Source organism: Panthera pardus, unplaced genomic scaffold, assembly GCF_024362965.1.
Source record: "Panthera pardus isolate Hobbes unplaced genomic scaffold, ASM2436296v1 HiC_scaffold_12, whole genome shotgun sequence".
Classification (NCBI taxonomy): Eukaryota; Metazoa; Chordata; class Mammalia; order Carnivora; family Felidae; genus Panthera; species Panthera pardus.
The window spans coordinates 17,212,010-17,230,364 of record NW_026526677.1 but is presented as its reverse complement, the minus strand read 5'-3'; the positions used below and the strand labels follow the sequence as shown (position 1 = coordinate 17,230,364).

At 43.9% G+C, this 18,355-nt stretch overlaps 1 long non-coding RNA gene across 1 annotated transcript; it reads right to left on the bottom strand.

The window, feature by feature from the left end:
• Window positions 1-14,522: 14,522 nt before the first annotated feature.
• On the bottom strand, window positions 14,523-17,615 carry LOC128776148 (uncharacterized). The gene is made up of 2 exons (XR_008421145.1): window positions 17,160-17,615; window positions 14,523-14,950 (listed from the first exon to the last, which is right to left on the bottom strand). It is a non-coding gene; the product is annotated as an uncharacterized LOC128776148 (long non-coding RNA).
• Window positions 17,616-18,355: the final 740 nt, after the last annotated feature.

Here is an 18,355-nt window from a genome sequence, read left to right as displayed (position 1 = left end):
TTTTGCCATAGACAGTTTTTGTTTGTATATATCTGTACCAGCCCTAGGTAACGGAAAGTCAAGTAACAGGGGCTTACACCAGAAAATATTAATTTTTTAATTCACCTGAAATCCAGAAGTACTTGGCCCCAGAATCGGTGTGGGGGTTCAGTGGTATCGTCCATCTTGTTACATACATCTCTCAGACTTGCAGTCCACCCAGACCGTGCTGGCAGGGTCTCCCCTTGTAGGATGAGATGCCTCCACTATACCTCCAAATCTTACATCCTCCCATAGTCCAATTGGGAAGGCAGAGGATGAGGACAAAACATTTTTTTTTTTTTTTCCATCTCAGAGATCTGTGATCTCATCAGGAAGGAAAATCTTTCCCAGTAGTCCCCAGCAGATTTTTACTCACATCTCACTGGTAACCGGTAATGTCTGCCAAAATAGTCAAACCTGTCAATCATTTCCTCCATGACTTGTGGCTTACTACCACGTTGCCAAAGGCCCCTCCCACCCAAATGGTTCTTTTAAAAGAACTCCAGTATTATCTTCTTGAACTTTTGGGTTCTTTGTTGGTTTCATTTTGTTAATTTCCAAATCTTTGAACTCTCTGGAATTCATTTTTGGGTGTGGTTGAGATTACTTTTTTCCCTAAGGATATTCAGTGATACCAATAACTTTTATTAAATAATACTTTCCGGGGCGCCTGGGTGGCTCAGTCGGTGGAGAGTCCGACTCTTGGTTTCGGCTGGGGTCATGGTCTCACGGTTGTGTGGGTTCCGGCCCCGCATCGGGGTCCGTGCTGAGAGCGCAGAGCCTGCTTGGGATTCTCTCTCTCTCCCTCTCTCCCTGCCCCTCCTCCACTCACTCTCTCTGTCTCTCTCTCAAAAATAAATAATAAAACTTTAAAAAATTTAAAAAAAAATAATAATCAATACTTTCCCCCCACTGCACTGAAATACTGTCTTTATTATATATCAAACTTCCCTATATTCATGGGCCTATCTCCATTACTTACCTCTTCCATCGTACCACAGTTTTTAATCACTATAGTTTTATGGGTCATTTTCATGTTAGGCAGAACAAGTTAACCTTTTTTCATTATTTTCTTGGCTATTCTCCATTTGCTTATTCTTCGAGATAAACTTTAGAATAAGTTTAACTGGTCATCTCCGCACTCCCACAAATGTTATCTCTTGGCATTTTGGTTGGAATTACATTAGAATTACGCTAGATTTAAAAAATAAATAAATAAAATAAAATTACAGATTCATTTTAGAAGGCTTCACGTCTTTACCAATAGTCGCCCGTGGAGTATGCCTCTCCATTTTTCAAGTCTCCTTTCATATCCTTTTAGCAAGGTTTTATAGTTTCTTCAGAAATATCCATTTTTGTTGTTTATTTGCCAGTATTTTATTTTTTTACGCAATTGTGAATGGATCTTTCACGCCAAAAGAAAAGCCAAGGAGGGACCATTCTTGCATTCCTTAAATATACCCTATTTGGTTATGATTATTTTAAAACATTGTTCGACTCAATTTGCTAATAGTTTATTTAGCATTTGTTCCCAAGAGAGGTTAGGCTATTGTATCTTTTATCCTTTGAAGGATTTTTTTTACGTTTATTTATTCGAAAGAGAGCGCACGTGTGCGCGTGCGAGCAAGCAAGCAGGGAAGGGGCAGGGACAGAGGGAGAGAGAGAATCTCAAGCAGGCTTTGCACTGTTGTGCAGAGCCCCAGGTAGGGCTCGAGCCCACGCACTGGGAGATCATGACCCCAGCCAACATCACGAGCCAGATGCTTAACCAACTGAAACACGCAGGTGCCCCATAGCCTTTGAAGGATTTTTATAATAAAATTTGCAAAGTTTATAAGTGAATTAGGGAATTTGCAATCTTTACCTTACTCTAAATCCTGTTATCCAATATAGTAGCCACCAACCATGTGTGGCAATTGAGCACTAAAAATGTGGTCACTGCTGGGGTGCCTGGGTGGCTTAGTTAGTTAAGTATCTGACTCTTGATTGCAGCTCATGTTATGATCTCATGGTTTGTGGAATCAAGCCCTGCATCAGGCTCTGCACTAACAGCATGGATTCTCTCTCTCCCTCACTCTCTGCCCCTCCCTTGCTCTCACTCATGCTGTCTCTCAAAATAAATAAATAAACATAAAAAAAAAGAGAGAGAGAAACATGGTTACTGCAACTGAGGAACTAAATTTCTAATTTAATTTAACTTAACTTACATTTAAATTTTAAAACCAATCTTTGGGGCGCCTGGGTGGCTCAGTCAGTTGAACACCAACTTTGGATCAGGTCATGATCTCCCGGTTCATGGGTTTGAGCCCCACATGAGGTTTTCCCCTCTGAGCACAGAGCCCACTTTGGATCCTCTGTCCCCCCCCTCTCTACCCCTCCCCAGCTCCCACTCTCTGGCAAAAATAAACATTAAAAAAAAATTTTTAAAGCCAATCTTCGATTCAGCTACTGGAAAAACTTTTAGTATGTTTGGAATAATGTAGGTATGTGAATCTACTTTTCAACTCTAAATTTCATGAAATCTAAATCTTTAGAGATGGATATTTCTGATGAAAATTTAGTGCCTGAATTGAGATGTGCTCTAAGTGTAAAATACACTCTGAGTTCAAGGAGTGTGAAAAAATAGTGTAAAATATCCCATTAATAATTTTTATTAAACATATTTTGAAATGATATTTTTTATATACTGGATTAAATTATACTATTACAATTAATTGCCTCTTTTCTTTTTACTTTTTAATGTGGTTACTAGAAAATTTTAAATTCTATATGAGGTTCACATTATATTTCTATTGGACTACACTGCTCTAGATTTTTACTTTTTTTTTTTAAATATGAAATTTATTGTCAAATTGGTTTCCATACAACACCCAGTGCTCATTCCAACAGGTGCCCTCCTCAATACCCATCACCCACCCTCCTCTCCCTCCCACCCCCCATCAACCCTCAGTTTGTTTTCATTTATTAATTTATTTTGAGAGACAGAGGGAGACAGTGAGCATCAGTGGGGGAGGCGTAGAGAGACAGAGGGAGGGAGAGAATCCCAAGCAGGCTCTGAATTCCACACTGAGCCTGACATGGGGCTCAGTCTCACGAGACCGTGAGATCATGACCCGAGCCGAAATCAAGAGTCAGAAACTTAACCAGCCAGGCCACACAGGCACCCCTACATTTTTACAGAACAGCAATTATCTGATACTTAACACTTGCTAGAACTACACTTGTTTTTCTACAACTGCTTATTGTCCCATCAAACGGATGAACTAAATGTGTTTAACCAATATTTTAGGTTATTTTTTCCTTTCTTTTTTCTACCTTTCTTCCTTTCAACAATTGTAAACAATTTTGTGTTTAACAAGTTGCGGCTGTATCTTTGTATACGAGAATGACATGATCAGATTTACTTTTTGGAAATCACTTTGGTCATATTGTAGAGCACAGGTTGGCCAAGGCCAGACATGGATGCAGACAGTTAGGAAGCCATTGAAAATTCTGAGGGAGATGTAGCCAGTGGAAATGGAAAGAAATGGACACTTTCCAGAGATATTTAGGACATAGAGCCAATAGGACTTGGAACATATTGGATACCAGAATCACAGGAAGGAAATCATCAAGGAGGAATTCTAGGGTTCTTTTTGTTCAACCAGATGTTGGTAGACAGTCACTGAGTTGGGAATTCTAAAGAAGGGTAAGTTTGGGGGAATCAAATCTTGAGTTCGGTTTTGGAACGGTGATTTAACGTGCCCTTAGGCATCCAAGTAGAGATGTGAAATAGACAGGTCTAGAGCAAGAGGACCAGAGAAGGTGGAGATAAAATTTGGGGGTCATTGGTATACAGGCAGTATTTGAGGCCTGAATGGGCCTGAATATTTTCTGGGTAGAGAATGTAGATTGGGAGATCTGTGTGTTGGGAGGAGGTTAGGGGAGAGGTGACTATGAGCAAGCCTTGAGGAACATCAATATTTAAAGCCAGATAGAGGAGTTAGAGATGGAAACTGAGAGTGGCCAGAGGTGTAGAAACAAAGGCAAGATCGTGTGCTATGGACCGTTACAGAAGCCAAAGAAAGAGAGAATTTTAGGGAGAGATTACCAACAATGAACTAAAACAAAACAAAACAAACAAAAAAAAAAACCACCAAATCTCACTAATAATCAGGAAATACAAATTAAAACAATAAGATATCGCTGTTTACCCACCAGATGGTTAAGATTTTCAGGATTAATAATATCCAGTGTGGGCAAAGATGCGGGGGGGAGGGTTAATCTCACATCCTGTTGGTAGAAATGTAAAGGTACAAACTTTTTGAGTTGTCTTGGCAGTATCTATCAAAATATAAGCTATCTATACTCTTTAACCCAGTAACTTCGATTCTAGGTCTATCCCAGGGAGATACTCAACTCACGCGCAAGAGGTTCTGATGACAATACTGTTCACTGCAGCACTGTGTGTAAAACTGAAAAACTGTTAACAACGTAAATGTCCTTTGGTGGAAAGAAAACAATGGCACACATACTATTAAATACCAGGCAGCAGTTTAAAAGAATAATGTAAGTTTATTTTTTTTAATGTTTATTTATTTTTGAGAGACAGAGAGAACGCGAGCTGGGGAGGAGCAGAGAGAGTGGGGGGACAGAGGATCCAAAGCAGGCTCTGCGCTGACAGCAGAGGGCCCGACACGGGGCTCGAACTCCCAAACCATGGGATCATGACCTGAGCCGAAGTCAGACACTTAACCAACTGAACCACCCAGGCACCCCAAGAATAACATAAATTTATATATACTTAAATGGAAAGCTCCCCAAGACACTGGGAAATGGAAAAAAAAAAGTCATAGAAAAACATATATAATAAAATACAATCAGTATATGTTTAAAAACCTTTACATTGCACATTTAGATTTATATGTGTATAAATGCATAGAAAAAGATCTGGAAGGATGTTTGGCAAACTGTTAACAATGATTGACCTAGAAAGTGTTCTAGGGTTAGTAAGGAAGGGTGAAGGAAGACTTACTTTTACTTTGGAATGGTTTGCATTTTTAAAACAAAAAACTAGTCGCGAATTGTTTAAGCTTCTGTGTTTTCATGCTCATGGCATTCAGAAACATGGCTTATTGGTGATGAGTTTTATGTAGGTCGTATCCAGGGATGAGCTGATAGTGATGGAAACCCTATTGGAGAGGTGTTCCTGTTTAACTTATGTACTGTTATTCTATCACTATCCCCATTAGATCTATGACAGCTGTGTCTGAGCCAGGCTCTTGGGGGGGGTGGGGGGGGTGGGGTAGGGTGGAAAGGGATGGAAAGAATATGAGCTTGAGGTATCAGAAGACTCAGATGGCGATCCGGGTACCACCATGTACTAGCTGAAGCCTTTTCTTACCTGTCTATTCACTGAGTTTTGTAAGGATTAAATGAGATGATATTGTATCACAAATGCCACTCAGGTGGTCACTAATGTTATCTTAACACTAGGTCCCGGGGCCCGATAGCTCACTTATTGTCCTGCATCTTGAAATGACCTCTCCAAGTGCTCATCCCAAGCAGCCATGGCGGGCTCAGGACCTGGTTTCACCACAGGGAGGCTTCACTTCAGCAGCCTGCCTCAGCTGACTGGTATTGACACTTTGAGTAGCTGTGCTGGGAAGGATGTTCAAGGCCAGCAGGCAAGTGCATCACAATCCATTAGCGACGTCTGAGGTGGAAGGAACACAGGCTGACTGCACATGTGCCTCTTAGATCTACCAGGCAGAAGAGGCAAAGACTGTCCACCTTTTCCAGAAATTCCACCACTTATTTCTGTTTCTTTTCACCTCTCCACCTTTCTTTTTACTATCGGCTGGTTCTATTTAATCTTTTTTTTTTAAGTGTTTATTTATTGGGGTGGCTGGGTGGCTCAGTCGGTTAAGCATCTGACTTCAGCTCAGGTCATTATCTCACGGTCCAGTCTGTGGGTTCAAGCCCTCCGTCAGGCTCTGTGCTGACAGCTCAGAGCCTGGAGCCTGCTTTGGATTCTGTCTCCCTCTCTGTGTGTCCCTCCCTGCTCATGCTCTGTCTCTCTCTCTCTCAAAAATAAATAAATAAACATTTTTAAATGTCTATTTATGAGAGAGAGAGAGAGAGAGAGAGAGAGAGAGAGAGAGAGAGAGAGAGAACAAGAGGGGGAGAGGTGCAGAGAGAGGGAGACAGAGAATCCCACTGACAGTGCAGAGCCTGATGCAGGGGTCAAACTCACAAACCACGATATTGTAACCTGAGCTGAAAACAAGAGTCAGATGCTTAACCGACTGAGCCACCCAGGCACCACTATTTAATCTTTTCTCAAGCGTTATCCCCCAAGGATATTTGTGTGTATGAAAGGCTTCTTGAAAAGAGAAAGGCCTTCAAAATCCCCCAAAGATGAATCTTTAATGGTGAATTAGAGCACAGTGAAAGGTAATCATTGAAATAATTTGGGGGCCAGAGTTTTATCCCTAACCTTTTTTTAATGTTTATTTATTTTGAGAGAGACAGCAGAGAAGGGGCAGAGAGAGAGGGAAAGAGCAAGAATCCCAAGCGACCCCATGCTCCCAGTGCAGAGCCCAACGTGGGGCTCAAACCCACGAACCGTGAGATCATATCAAGCTGAAATCAAGACTGGGATACTTAACTGATTGAGCCACCCAGGCGCCCCTATCCCTAACTTCTAAATCACACCTCAGAGGTAGCTTCCTTTTCTGCTCCTTCTAAAGTCAAAAGGACACTTGAGCAGTTGATGACTCCTAGAAGTCAGTGAGCATCCCCCCAGCCTGGCCTGGCCCCCATCCTGCTTAGGTCACAGGGCAAGCCTGCCCTGAAGGTGGGAAAACCCAGATGGATGTCGACCCTGATGAGAGAAACCTTCTGGGGCTGCCGGCTTCTCACCTCATTTTTCTCAAACTTCCATCTCTTCCCTGCTTAACAAACAAGACAGCGTCTGGGACGTAAAAGGGCTTGCATGCATGTTTAATGATGATGACAGAGATGTCAGCTGTTATGGGGGCCACCTGGGACGCAGGGCCCAGCACCCGTGAGGGACTTGAGCCATTTCTCTTGACTCACATACGTAAAATAATCCTCCTTACACACCGTCCTTCTCGAAATTATCTCTTAATCTTAAAACTGACTTTCCTGGAAGGATGTCCTTCCATTTTGTCTGTATTGTTAGATTTTTAAAATAATCATTATATATTATTTAAAAAAATAGAGGTTTTTTTTTTTTTTTTTCATTTTGGGGGGAAAGGAGCAGACCTTCTAACGGCCATCTTTGCCTTCATCTTTCACAGCGGAGTTATTTCCTGTTCACTTGAGTTTACTGGATGACAGCTAGATAAAGTTTAAGAGTATTTGTCCTCTCATCCATCACATTTGGTTTGATTAATCCATCGGCGTAAAATGCAAACAACTTTGCCTACATTGTTTGAAAGACTTTGGAGTCAGGAGCCATGAAAACTGAGTAGCAAGAGGGCAACAAATGGGCCCCAAAAAGCTGGATAAGAATGGCATTTTTTGGTTGTTTGGAAGTAAAACGATCTCATCCTATTTGTCCTAAGTTGCCCTTTGCCTTCATGTTTTGTTGCTTGTTAGCATCTCTATTGGTTTTCTATTGCTGCATGATAACTTATCACAAATTTAGTGGCTTGAACAACACCCATTTATGATCTCAAAGTTTCTGTGGGTCAGGAGCCTGGCCATGGCTTCGCTGGGTTCTTTGCTCAGGGGCTCAAAAGGCTGCAAAGCAGCCGGGGCTGGGGTCTTATCTGAAACTCGGCGTCTTCTCCCAAGCTTATGTGATCGTTGGAAGAATTCAGTTCCTTGCAGTTGCTTCTTGAAGACCAGTAGGATCTTCTCTGATCTCGCACAGTCTAGGTCTCAGCTGATTAGGTCAGGCCCACCCAGGATGAGCTTCTCTTTGATTAACTCGAAGCCACCTGATTAGGGATTTGAATTACAGCTGCAAAAATCCCCTCACCTTTGCCATATAATGTAACCTTTCAAAGGAGTGGTGGCCATCATAGTCACATGTCCCACCCACACTGGAGGGGAAGAAATTATACGAGGGTCATTAGAGGCCATCTTAGAACTCTGCCTATCACATCATAATTTTACATTGAGCCATCATAGATAAATGAGAAAATACAAGTAAGCGAAAATAAAAAATAACTTGAAATGCTACCATCCAGGGATAACCTCTCTTAATGTGTTGATTTAGCCCTCTACACTGTTCCCATATGAGTATGTAGTTTTGTGAATGGGATTATGGCATACATACTATTCTGTTCCTGACTTTTTTCCCCTCTGACACGTTTTGAAAAAATCTTTCTATATCCACACATAACTATCTATTGTGTCCACGTTAAAGGCTGTAGTAGTATACTCCAATTTATGAAACTATTATAATTTATTTAAGTAGTCCACTATTTGGGGCAGGGTAAGTTAAATAAACTTTTTATTTTTATTTTTATTTATTTTTAAATGTTTTATTTATTATTTTTGAGAGAGAGACAGAGCACACGCAGGGGAGGGGCAGAGAGGGAGACACAGAATCCGAAGCAGGCCCCACGCTCTGAGCTGTCAGCACAGAGCCCGATGTGGGACTTGAACTCACGAACCGTGAGATTGTGACCTGAGCTGAAGTCGGATGCTTAACCGACTGAGCCACCCAGGTGCCCCAAAACTTTTTATTTTCGAACAGTTTTAGATTTACAAGACAACTGTGAATATACAGAGTATATGGTTTATAGTACGGACAGTTCCATATTCCTCATGCCAACTAAATAACAGTTTCCCCTATTATTAACATCTTACCTTAGTATGGTGCATTTTTTATAATTAATTAACGCCTATTGATACATCATTATTAACTAAAGTCCACACTATTCAAATTTCCTTGGTTTTTACATAATATCCTTTTTCTATTTCAGGATCCCATTCAGGACATCATATTACATTTACTTGCCACGTCTCCTTAGGCTCCTCTTGGCTTGACAGTTCTCAGACTTGACTTGTTTTGGATGATCTTGACAGTTTTGAGGAGTCCTAATCGGGTCTTTTGTAGAATGCCTCTCAACTGGGATTTATGTGATGTTTTTCTTTCTTTTTTTAAATTTATTTTGGAAAAAAAATTTTTTTTAAATTTATTTTTGAGAGAGACAGAGTGTGAGCAGAGGAGGGGCAGAGAGAGAGGGAGACACAGAATCCGAAGGAGACACAGCTCCAGGCCCTGAGCTGTCAGCACAGAGCCCGATGAGGGGCTGGAACGCACAAACCATGATGTCACGAGCTGAACTGAAGTCGGATGCTTAACCAACTGAGCTGCCCGGGCGCCCCTGTGTGACATTTTTCTCATGATTAGACTGGGGTTACATTTTGGGGAGGAAGATCATGGAAGTAAACTGCCACTCTCATCACCTCATATCAAGGGTACCTACTATCCATATGACTCATCACTACTGATGTTGAGCTTGATCATCTGGCTCGGGTCGTGTTTGTCATGTTTTTCCACTGTAAAGCTACTCCCTTTTTTCCCGTTTCCGTGCTGTACTCTTTGGAAGAAAGTCACTATGTGAAGCCCATGCTTCTGGAGTAAGGAGCTTGCTTCCCCTCGTTGAGGACAAAGGATCTACATGAATTATTTGACATTCTTCCTCATGAGAGATCGGTGTCTTCTCTTCCACTTCTTTATTCAATCATTAATACCAGTATGGACTGGTGGCTATTTATTTTATACTTTAGGTTATAATCCAATACTACTTTATTTTGTTCCTCAAACTGTTCCACTTTTAGCCATTGGCAGCTCTTTCATTTGGCCCCTGTGACTCTGACAGACCGCTAGCACTGTGAGTATAGTCTTTGTTTGTTTCTTTCCTTGAGCACTTCCTTACTTTCTGGCCTCATTAGATGCTCCTAGCTTACCTTGTATATTTCCTGCCCTGGTCCCAGAATTAGCTGTGTACTCATTTTTGACTCTTAGATCATTTCCAGGATTTCTTTTTTAACAATTTCTAAACAAGACTGCCATGAACATCCTTGAAAATATACAGATGAGTATATTTAGCTGATGATTTCGTTTGAATTAGAAAAAGGCAGAACTAGAACTGATATATATTTTTTAAGTTTATTTTTGAGAGGGAGGGAGCACACATGCATGCATGCATGGGGGGGGGAGGGGCAGAGAGAGAGGGAGAGAAGCCCAAGGGGGCTCTGCACTGACAGCACAGATCTCCACATGGGGCTCGATCCCACACACCATGAGATCACAACCTCAGCCGAAATCAAGAGCTGGATGCTCAACCAACTGAGCCACCCAGGTACCCCAGAAGTGGAACTTCTATAAAGCCAGGGAAAGGATCTTGACCAAACCTCCTTCTGTGTAGCCACTACTGGAGAGTAGTCTGGCACCTGCTATAAAGTTAAATGGACATTTTTCCTATGACTGGAGATTTTACTTTCAGATACTTATCCAAGAGATGTAAAAAAATATGTCCGCCAAAAACACTAGCACCAAAGATTCATAATAGCTTTATTTATCAAAGCCAAAAACTGGGACAGTCTCAGTGCCCGTCAACAGATGAATGTATAAACAAATTGTGGTAAATCCAGATCATGAAATATTACTCAGCAATGGAAAGAAATGAACTACTGATGTGTGTAACAATATAGAAGCATCTCAGAAATAGGCTAAGTAAAAGAAGCCAGATACAAAAGAGCATATCCAACACAGTTTCCATATATATAAAATTCTACAACCATTAAAACTAACAAATAGGAATAGAAAACTAACTAGTCCCCAGGAAGGGTTAGATGGGTAGGGGAGACTGGCTGCAAAGGGGCTCAAGGGAACTTTTTGGGGTGATGGAAATGTTCTATATCCTGAATGTAGCAGTGATTACCCAGGTTTATACATCTGTCAGAACTCTTTGAACTATGCACTTGAAATGGGTGCATTTTATTGTATATAAAGTACACCTCAATAAAGTCGATTTAAAGAAAACTGGGGCACCTGAGTGGCTCAGTTGGTTAAGTGTCCCACTCTTGATTTCCGCTCAGGTCAGGATCTCACCGTTTATGGGTTCAAGCCCAACATCGGGCTCTGAGCTGACAGGCAGAGCCTGCTTGGAATTCTTTCTCCCTCCCTCGGCCCCTCCCACCCCCTACTCTCATGCTCTCCCTCTCTGTCTCTCTCTGTCTCTCTCTGTCTCTGTCTCTCTCTCTCTTTCTCTCAAAATAAACATTTTAAATAAACATTAAAAGAAGAAGGAGAAGAAGAAACCAACAAAACTCAGTCCAGTATGCAGGAAAAACCCTGAGAAGGGAGTAGGCAGGGAGGGATCCGCCCACTGTGGGCGGGCCTCCTCAGGGAAGGGGGTGGGGCCTCTGCTGCCTCTCTCACTCCCCCCTTTCACCATCCACAGATGCTAATTCAGATTCCGCTATGTGCCCTCCCCACTCCTCAACTTACTGCTGGAGGACAGAGGGGATCTCTCAGGCCGAATCGGTCCAGCGGCAGGGCCTGGGCTTGGAGAAAAGGAGGTTGCAGGCACAAAGGATACCCCCGTACCCAGCATGCCCTGAGGCTGGATGGAGATGCTTTGCCACATGTCTCTTGTGGGGGTGCGGGGAGAGGGCTATAAAGTGTTGGGGCCCGGGCACCTTTGGCACAGAACACTCCCTGACAGAACTTGGCAAAAGCGTGGCTGCCTCGCTGTGCATGCAAATGGACAGAGGTTTACACAAGGCAACTTAAGTGGGCTGCTGGCCAAGGGGTGAGCCTCAAGTCCTGGCAGGACCAGCAGTAACGTGATACCTCAAAGAGGAGGCAGCACTGGGGGAGAGGGAGGACAACAGGCACAGGTTACATGGCAGGAGGAGCTCTTGGAGGCTGCCGGACGACTTGGGTTGGAGGACTGTGGTCTCCGGGACACGACTGAGTGTCCCCCTCCACCTAAGGGCAAGGGTGATAAGGGATGACCAGGACCAACTTATTTAGTGTGGGAGAGTGGGACATTTATAAAATACCAGATCTGCTGCCAGACAAGCAGAGTTTTTGAGACTTGAGGTTTTTTATGCAACCAAGCTCACTCATTCCTGCGTGAACCTCCGTTGAGGGCCTTCCATGAGTCAGATGCTGTTAGTCACTGGGGATAAAGCAGGGGTAAAACAGAAAAATCCCTGTTGTCATGGGACTCCTCTTCCATGACAGCTCCATGCTGTCATTTCACCCGAAGGTGGGTTCTCTGGAAGACGACAGGGAAGGGTGAGGGGAACAGGAAAGCCACACCAGTGGGGCTGGTCTGATCCCTTGGAGGAAGTGACCTTGAGCACTGCGGCTTTGTACGCATGGGCCTGAGAGCCCAGAGCATACTGGTGACTGGATAAGTTCCCAGCAGGGCAATTTCTGGGTCAAAGAGCATAATCATTTCAAGGCTTTTGATAATACTGCTAAATTATTCTCCAGAAAGTTTCCTAGATTGCCTTTTTTTTTTAAATTTGTTTAAATAATTTTTTAATGTTTATTTATTTTGAGAGAGAGAGAGCGAGTGAGCACAACTGGGGGAGGGGCAGAGAGAGAGAGGGAGAGAGAGAGACAGCACAAGTGGGGAAGGAACAGATGGAGAGGGAAGACAGAGGGAGGGAATCTTAAGGCGGCTTCACACTCACCTCAGAGCCTGACGTGGGGCTTGATCCCAAGACCCTGGGATCACGACCTGAGCTGAAATCAAGAGTCCGATGCTTAACTGACTGAGCCACCCAGGCGCCTCTTTCTTTTTTTTTTTTTTTTTAATTTTTTTTTTAATGTTGATTTATTTTTGAGAGAGAGAGTCAGAGCGTGAGCAGCAGAGGGGCAGAGAGAGAGAGACACAGAATCTGAAGCAGGCTCCAGGCTCCGAGCCATCAGCACAGAGCCCGATGTGGGACTCGAACTCACAAACCGTGAGATCATGACCTGAGCTGAAGTCAGACACTCAACCGACTGAGCCCCCCAGGTGCCCCCCAGGCACCTCTTTCTAAAGAAAGAGGGGAAATGCTAGATGTTTTAGGAGTGCTTCAGAGAGTTTAAACAGTATGTGTGTACGTGGTGGGGCAATGTCTCCTTTCTCAAATGCCATCTCAGAAGGGACAGTTCAAGTCCATTTTCCACTCACGTCAGACCTAAGATTTTAGGAGCTAAACATCCTAGTGGTTGAAACACCAGTCACAAAGACCCGCGTTTCTATCCCAGCTCTGCCACTCATCAGCTCTGGTGCACCTTTGGACAACTTTGCCTACAGCACTGTGAGCCTCAGTTTTCTCACTTGTAAAATGGTCCTCTAAAATGCTTAGCTTAGAGGGTTGAGTGACGGTTAAACAAGATGATCCACACAAGGCACTTTGCAGAGCACCCAACACATGGTAAGTTGCTATGATTTTCATTCTGCAAAGTCAGCAGTACACAGGGGTCAGGAGTAGCCCCTAACACAGGGCAGCGTGCTCCCTTGTGGATACAGAGATGATGTGGGCCTGCTCTATGCCTGCTTCCAGACATCAGATCCATCACTGAAGTTCAAATGTTGCCCGCTAAGGTTTTCTGTCTGACTGAGGTTTCTCACCCAGCTATGAGCTAGCCCAACCTTAAAAGACCCCCACATGAGGTGTCTATCTGTGTGTGTGTGTGTGTGTGTGTGTGTTTTCTCCTAGAAAGGAACAAGGATTTTTCCACACTCCCCTAAGCAAAACCAGCTGAGCAGAGTTAACTCAAACTTCTCAAAAACATTTCACCTCTGCACTTAGACCAGATACAGAATGTTTCAGCCCTAAAGTATACTTGAGGGGATGTGTCTCTGAAAACCCACAAGTGATTTAGAACAGGTCAGAGTGAAATCATCATGGGCCCAAACGAACACATTTCAGCCACCAGACGTGGCAAGTTTTCATTGTTGACTTGCATCTGTTTTTTTTTTTAACACCAAATGCAGATACGGCCATTATTTTACGTGGAACTCAGATATGAAATGCCATGCCTCTGCTCTCCTCACAAACTTTATATCGTGACATCAACTTCTCACACCTGCTCGCATCTCTAATTGTCCCAAGGTCCCTGGACTCAGCAGCCACACCTCAGCGGTTCCTTAAACTTAATATGGAAAAATGCACTTCTCCCTCATCCTCCCCCCTACTCTTCCCCACCTCAGGGTGAGGTGTCCACGGCAGGAAACCCTAATCTGGAAAACCCTTCTGAGCTGTCGAATGAACGCAACAGTTCTCAAATACTGATCTGTGAACCAAGTTTTCATGCATCCCTGGTGAGGTAAGATAAACAAGAACAATACAGAGAGGTTTTTGTAACGCTAAATGTATTCCATGTTTAACTCTTAAATCATGTCCTCTTTACTTTTTGTTTTCAAATATTCTTTTACAAAACTTAGTGAAAATAGATGGAGGTTAGTTGTGTCTTTTTTTTTTATATATACTGTTATACTTGGCAAAATAAAAAGTTGGCAAACTTAGGCTCATCAAAATATATTTTGAGATTTTCCTAGTCTCCAAGCTACAAAAGTCTGGGAATCTCCTAGAAAAGGAGGCAGCCTGGTGCATGAACCGAAGGAGATGTATGTGAACTGGGTACCTCCTCCTTGCTGGGCTCACACAAGCCATTCATTCCCCCCTTGTGACAACGCTGTGGTGAGAGTGATGGTATTTTCATGTGATGATTCAGGGAAGTGAGGTTTCTTGCAGGTGAAGTGACTTGCCCAAGACCACACAGCTAGGAAGGGGGAGGGGGAAAAGCTGGGATGTGAACTCAGGCTGCCTGAAACTCCGTCCAGAGTGGTTCCTTCACCTTACAATGTCTGTTCCCGCATTCCCTCATGCAATGGCAGATTCAGAAAAGCATCTAAAATTGACGTAGGGGTACAGCCTTGTTCAGAAGCCTCTGTAAACAAACACATTCAGAGATCAGAAACAATCCTTCCGTCTACAAACAGAGAGAGAGAGAGAGAAATGTACTACGGTACTCTGTGGTCGATGCACTTTCAATAAACACGACTGGCTGAAATGATGAAAGTGTTAAGTGCTGAACAGTCAGGGACAAGCTGATTCATAATGCGAAGGGGCAGGGGCGGGTCCTGAGCACATTAACTGCCCTCTTCAGACGCCGAGTCCTCAGGACAGGATCTGGACACGGCAGAGGCTGCCTCATTACCAGACAAATGTAAAGACAGTGACAGTCTAGGGAAAAACAAGAGTGATTAAGGGATGGAAGAATCCATGAGTAAAGATGAAGAAATAATTATACAGCTTAGCTAACTCATAAATCAAGGACGATCATGCCATCTACAAACACCAGAAAGGTGAAAAGAACCAAAGCGAAAGATAGGCTATTGAATGTACATTTAAAGACGAAACAATGGCTGGAACGAAGAGTGTGTTAAAAGCCCAAAGTCAGGGACAAGCGGACTCACTGTGAAAAATCACTTCCCAAGGGGAAGCGGCCAGAACCCCAGGGGGGGTAGAGACACAGAGGAGATTGGGCAAAAATGTCAGAAGAGCCCAGAAGAGCCGCAGTGGGGAGCAGCCCCATTCTGGGCCCCGTGGGAAGATGATCTGTGACCCGAGTCTTTTCCCTGCCTCTTCCACACGTTCTCTCCCTCCTCCTTGTCCTCAGGAAGATAGGATGACAATCTGAGGAGGAAAACAGTGTCAACAAATATCACAAGGTGTCATAACACAAGCCCGGCTCAGTTTGATTTGGGCCGTGACAGAGGAGCACTAATTATCCCCAAGAAACCAGTCCCACTGCAGAAGGATCTTGGGGACAGAGCAGGCCCTCACAGCCTTTCCCCGTGAGACCTGTGGGGGATCAGATGACCCAGGCTTATTTATCCAAAACCAGCTGTCCCAAGATTAACGGCCAGCTCAAGGGGTTCCCCATCTCTGCAGGCAGAGAAAGGTGAGATTCGGGCAGACTTTTGGCCTCACGCAGCCTCTGGAAACTTCTGCCTATGTGTGGTTTTTTTTTTGTTTTTGTTTTTGTTTTGTGTGTGTGTGTGTGTTTTTTTTAGAAACCCCTAAAATTGCCTTAGAAATGCCTGGGCCCTGATACCCAGAAGAGGATAGAAGACCAAGGTCTTTGTCTGCTTTCCACTGGGATCAAACCATTTGCCCCAACCTTTGAAGAGCAGGTCCTTGTCCTGAAATCCCTAAATGAGGAAAACAGGACAGGTGGTATAGGAGGTCAAAGGCTGAAATGTGGATTTGGGGGAGAGTCTAGAACTTGGCGATGTGAAGAGAGCAGGTGAAGGGTAGCTCCTTGTGAATGCACTGAGCCCAGGGTGGGAGGGGAGATGGACAAAAAGCAATAGAGGTGGAAAAACAGAGAAACCCAGTGGAGGTTGTGTTACAAGCCTTCTGGGACCTAATTTCAAGTTTCTTGCATCGTCATGCATATCATTGGTGTGCCACAAAGGTTTATCATCATAGCGCAACTAAATAAATATAAAAACAATGGGAAGATAGAAAGACTCAAAGAATAATGAGAGGCCTAGGGCAAGCCACTTGGTATAAGTGATGAGCATACTGAGGGCAGGGAATCTGACTACAGATTCTGGGTGAATTTTCTCCCCATGGAGCTCCAAGCACTTAAAGGACAAACGAGGCCAGCTAAGACGTTGAGCATTTTAAAATAGTGACAACCCTCATGAGGAGCATTTCAGTGTTTTTTCAATTTCTCTCCTTGGCCTCTTAGTGATTTTTTTTCCCTCGTAAAATGGGCAGTCCAAATTTTTAGTCTGACATGCTTCTCAGAACAGCCTGTTGACTTTAAATGAGCCAAAGCGGGGGCGCCTGGGTGGCTCAGTCGGTTAAGTGTCCAACTTCGGCTTAGGTCATGATCTTGGGTTTCTTGAGTTCGAGCCCCTCGTTGGATTCTGTGCTGACAACTCAGGGCCTGGAGCCTGCTTTGGATTCTGTCTCCCTCTCTCTCTGCCCCTCCTCAACTTGTGCTCTCTCTGTCTCTGTCTCTCCCTCTCCTCCCCCCGCCCCCCCCCCGCCCCCCCACCGGCTCACTCTGTCTCTCAAAAATAAATAAACATTTAAAAAAATTTTTTTTAATTTAAATGAGCTAAAGGAAAGTAATAGAATACCCTGGTTTGAAACATTGTGTCCAGCCATTGATTATGTGACCCAGTGGCCCGACTGGAGAGTGGTTCACCTGGGCTCTCAGGGGCCATCTCTGCATGCTTGCATTCATTCATCAAACCAGCAGTCACCAAGCACAGACTGACCAAACTGGCCTCTGCAGGAGAAACAAAAATACACAGGACATAAGAAATGGAGGTCCTTGAAGACAGGAGGGGTGTAGTGATTGTTTTTTTATCCCTCAGTATTTACCCCTAGGAAGAGGGACACTGCAAGCCACTATGAGTCATTTACTAGTTAGTATAAATGAAGGCTCAGAAATAAGGCTAGTGGAAGGGTTTAGAGAAAAAGGAGAGAGAACAAGAAGACACAGGTCTGTAGGAGGGAGGGCCATCCTGGGAAGACCAGAGGAACTGAAGACAAGCCAAATAACTTGGTTAACTAATTAAACATGTATACCCATGCGCGCGCGCGCACACACACACACACACACACACACACACACACACACACAGAAAACAAAACTTACAAGGCACCTTACTAGAGCTGGGATAAAAGATAGAAGCCCAAACTCACAGGGTTATTGTATGCGTGTGAGTGCACAGGAGGCAGACAAACGTGAACAAATATCTGTAAAACTATGTGACAATTGTTACAATCAAGTTAAAGAAAGGGATAATGGATGCAATTTCTAAATAAACTGTGGATTAGATAATGTATTTGTAGCCAAGTGAAATATCCTGACTTTGACAATTGTATTGCAGCCCTGTAAGAGAAATGTCCTGATCTCAAGAAATATACACTTCAGTATTTCAGTATTAAAAAAATATTTTTTCAGGGGCACCTGGGTGACTCAGTCAGTTAAGCGTCCAACTTTGGCTCAGGTCATGAACTCCCAGGTCGTGAGTTGGAGCCCCGTGTCGGGTTCTGTGCTGACAGCTCAGAGCCTGGAACCTGCTTCGGATTCTGTGTCTCCCTCTCTCTCTGCCCCTCCCCTGCTCACGCTCTGTCTCTCTCTCTCTCTCAAAAATAAAATAAACATTAAGGGGCGCCTGGGTGGCGCAGTCGGTTAAGCGTCCGACTTCAGCCAGGTCACGATCTCGCGGTCCGTGAGTTCCAGCCCCGCGTCGGGCTCTGGGCTGATGGCTCAGAGCCTGGAGCCTGTTTCCGATTCTGTGTCTCCCTCTCTCTGCCCCTCCCC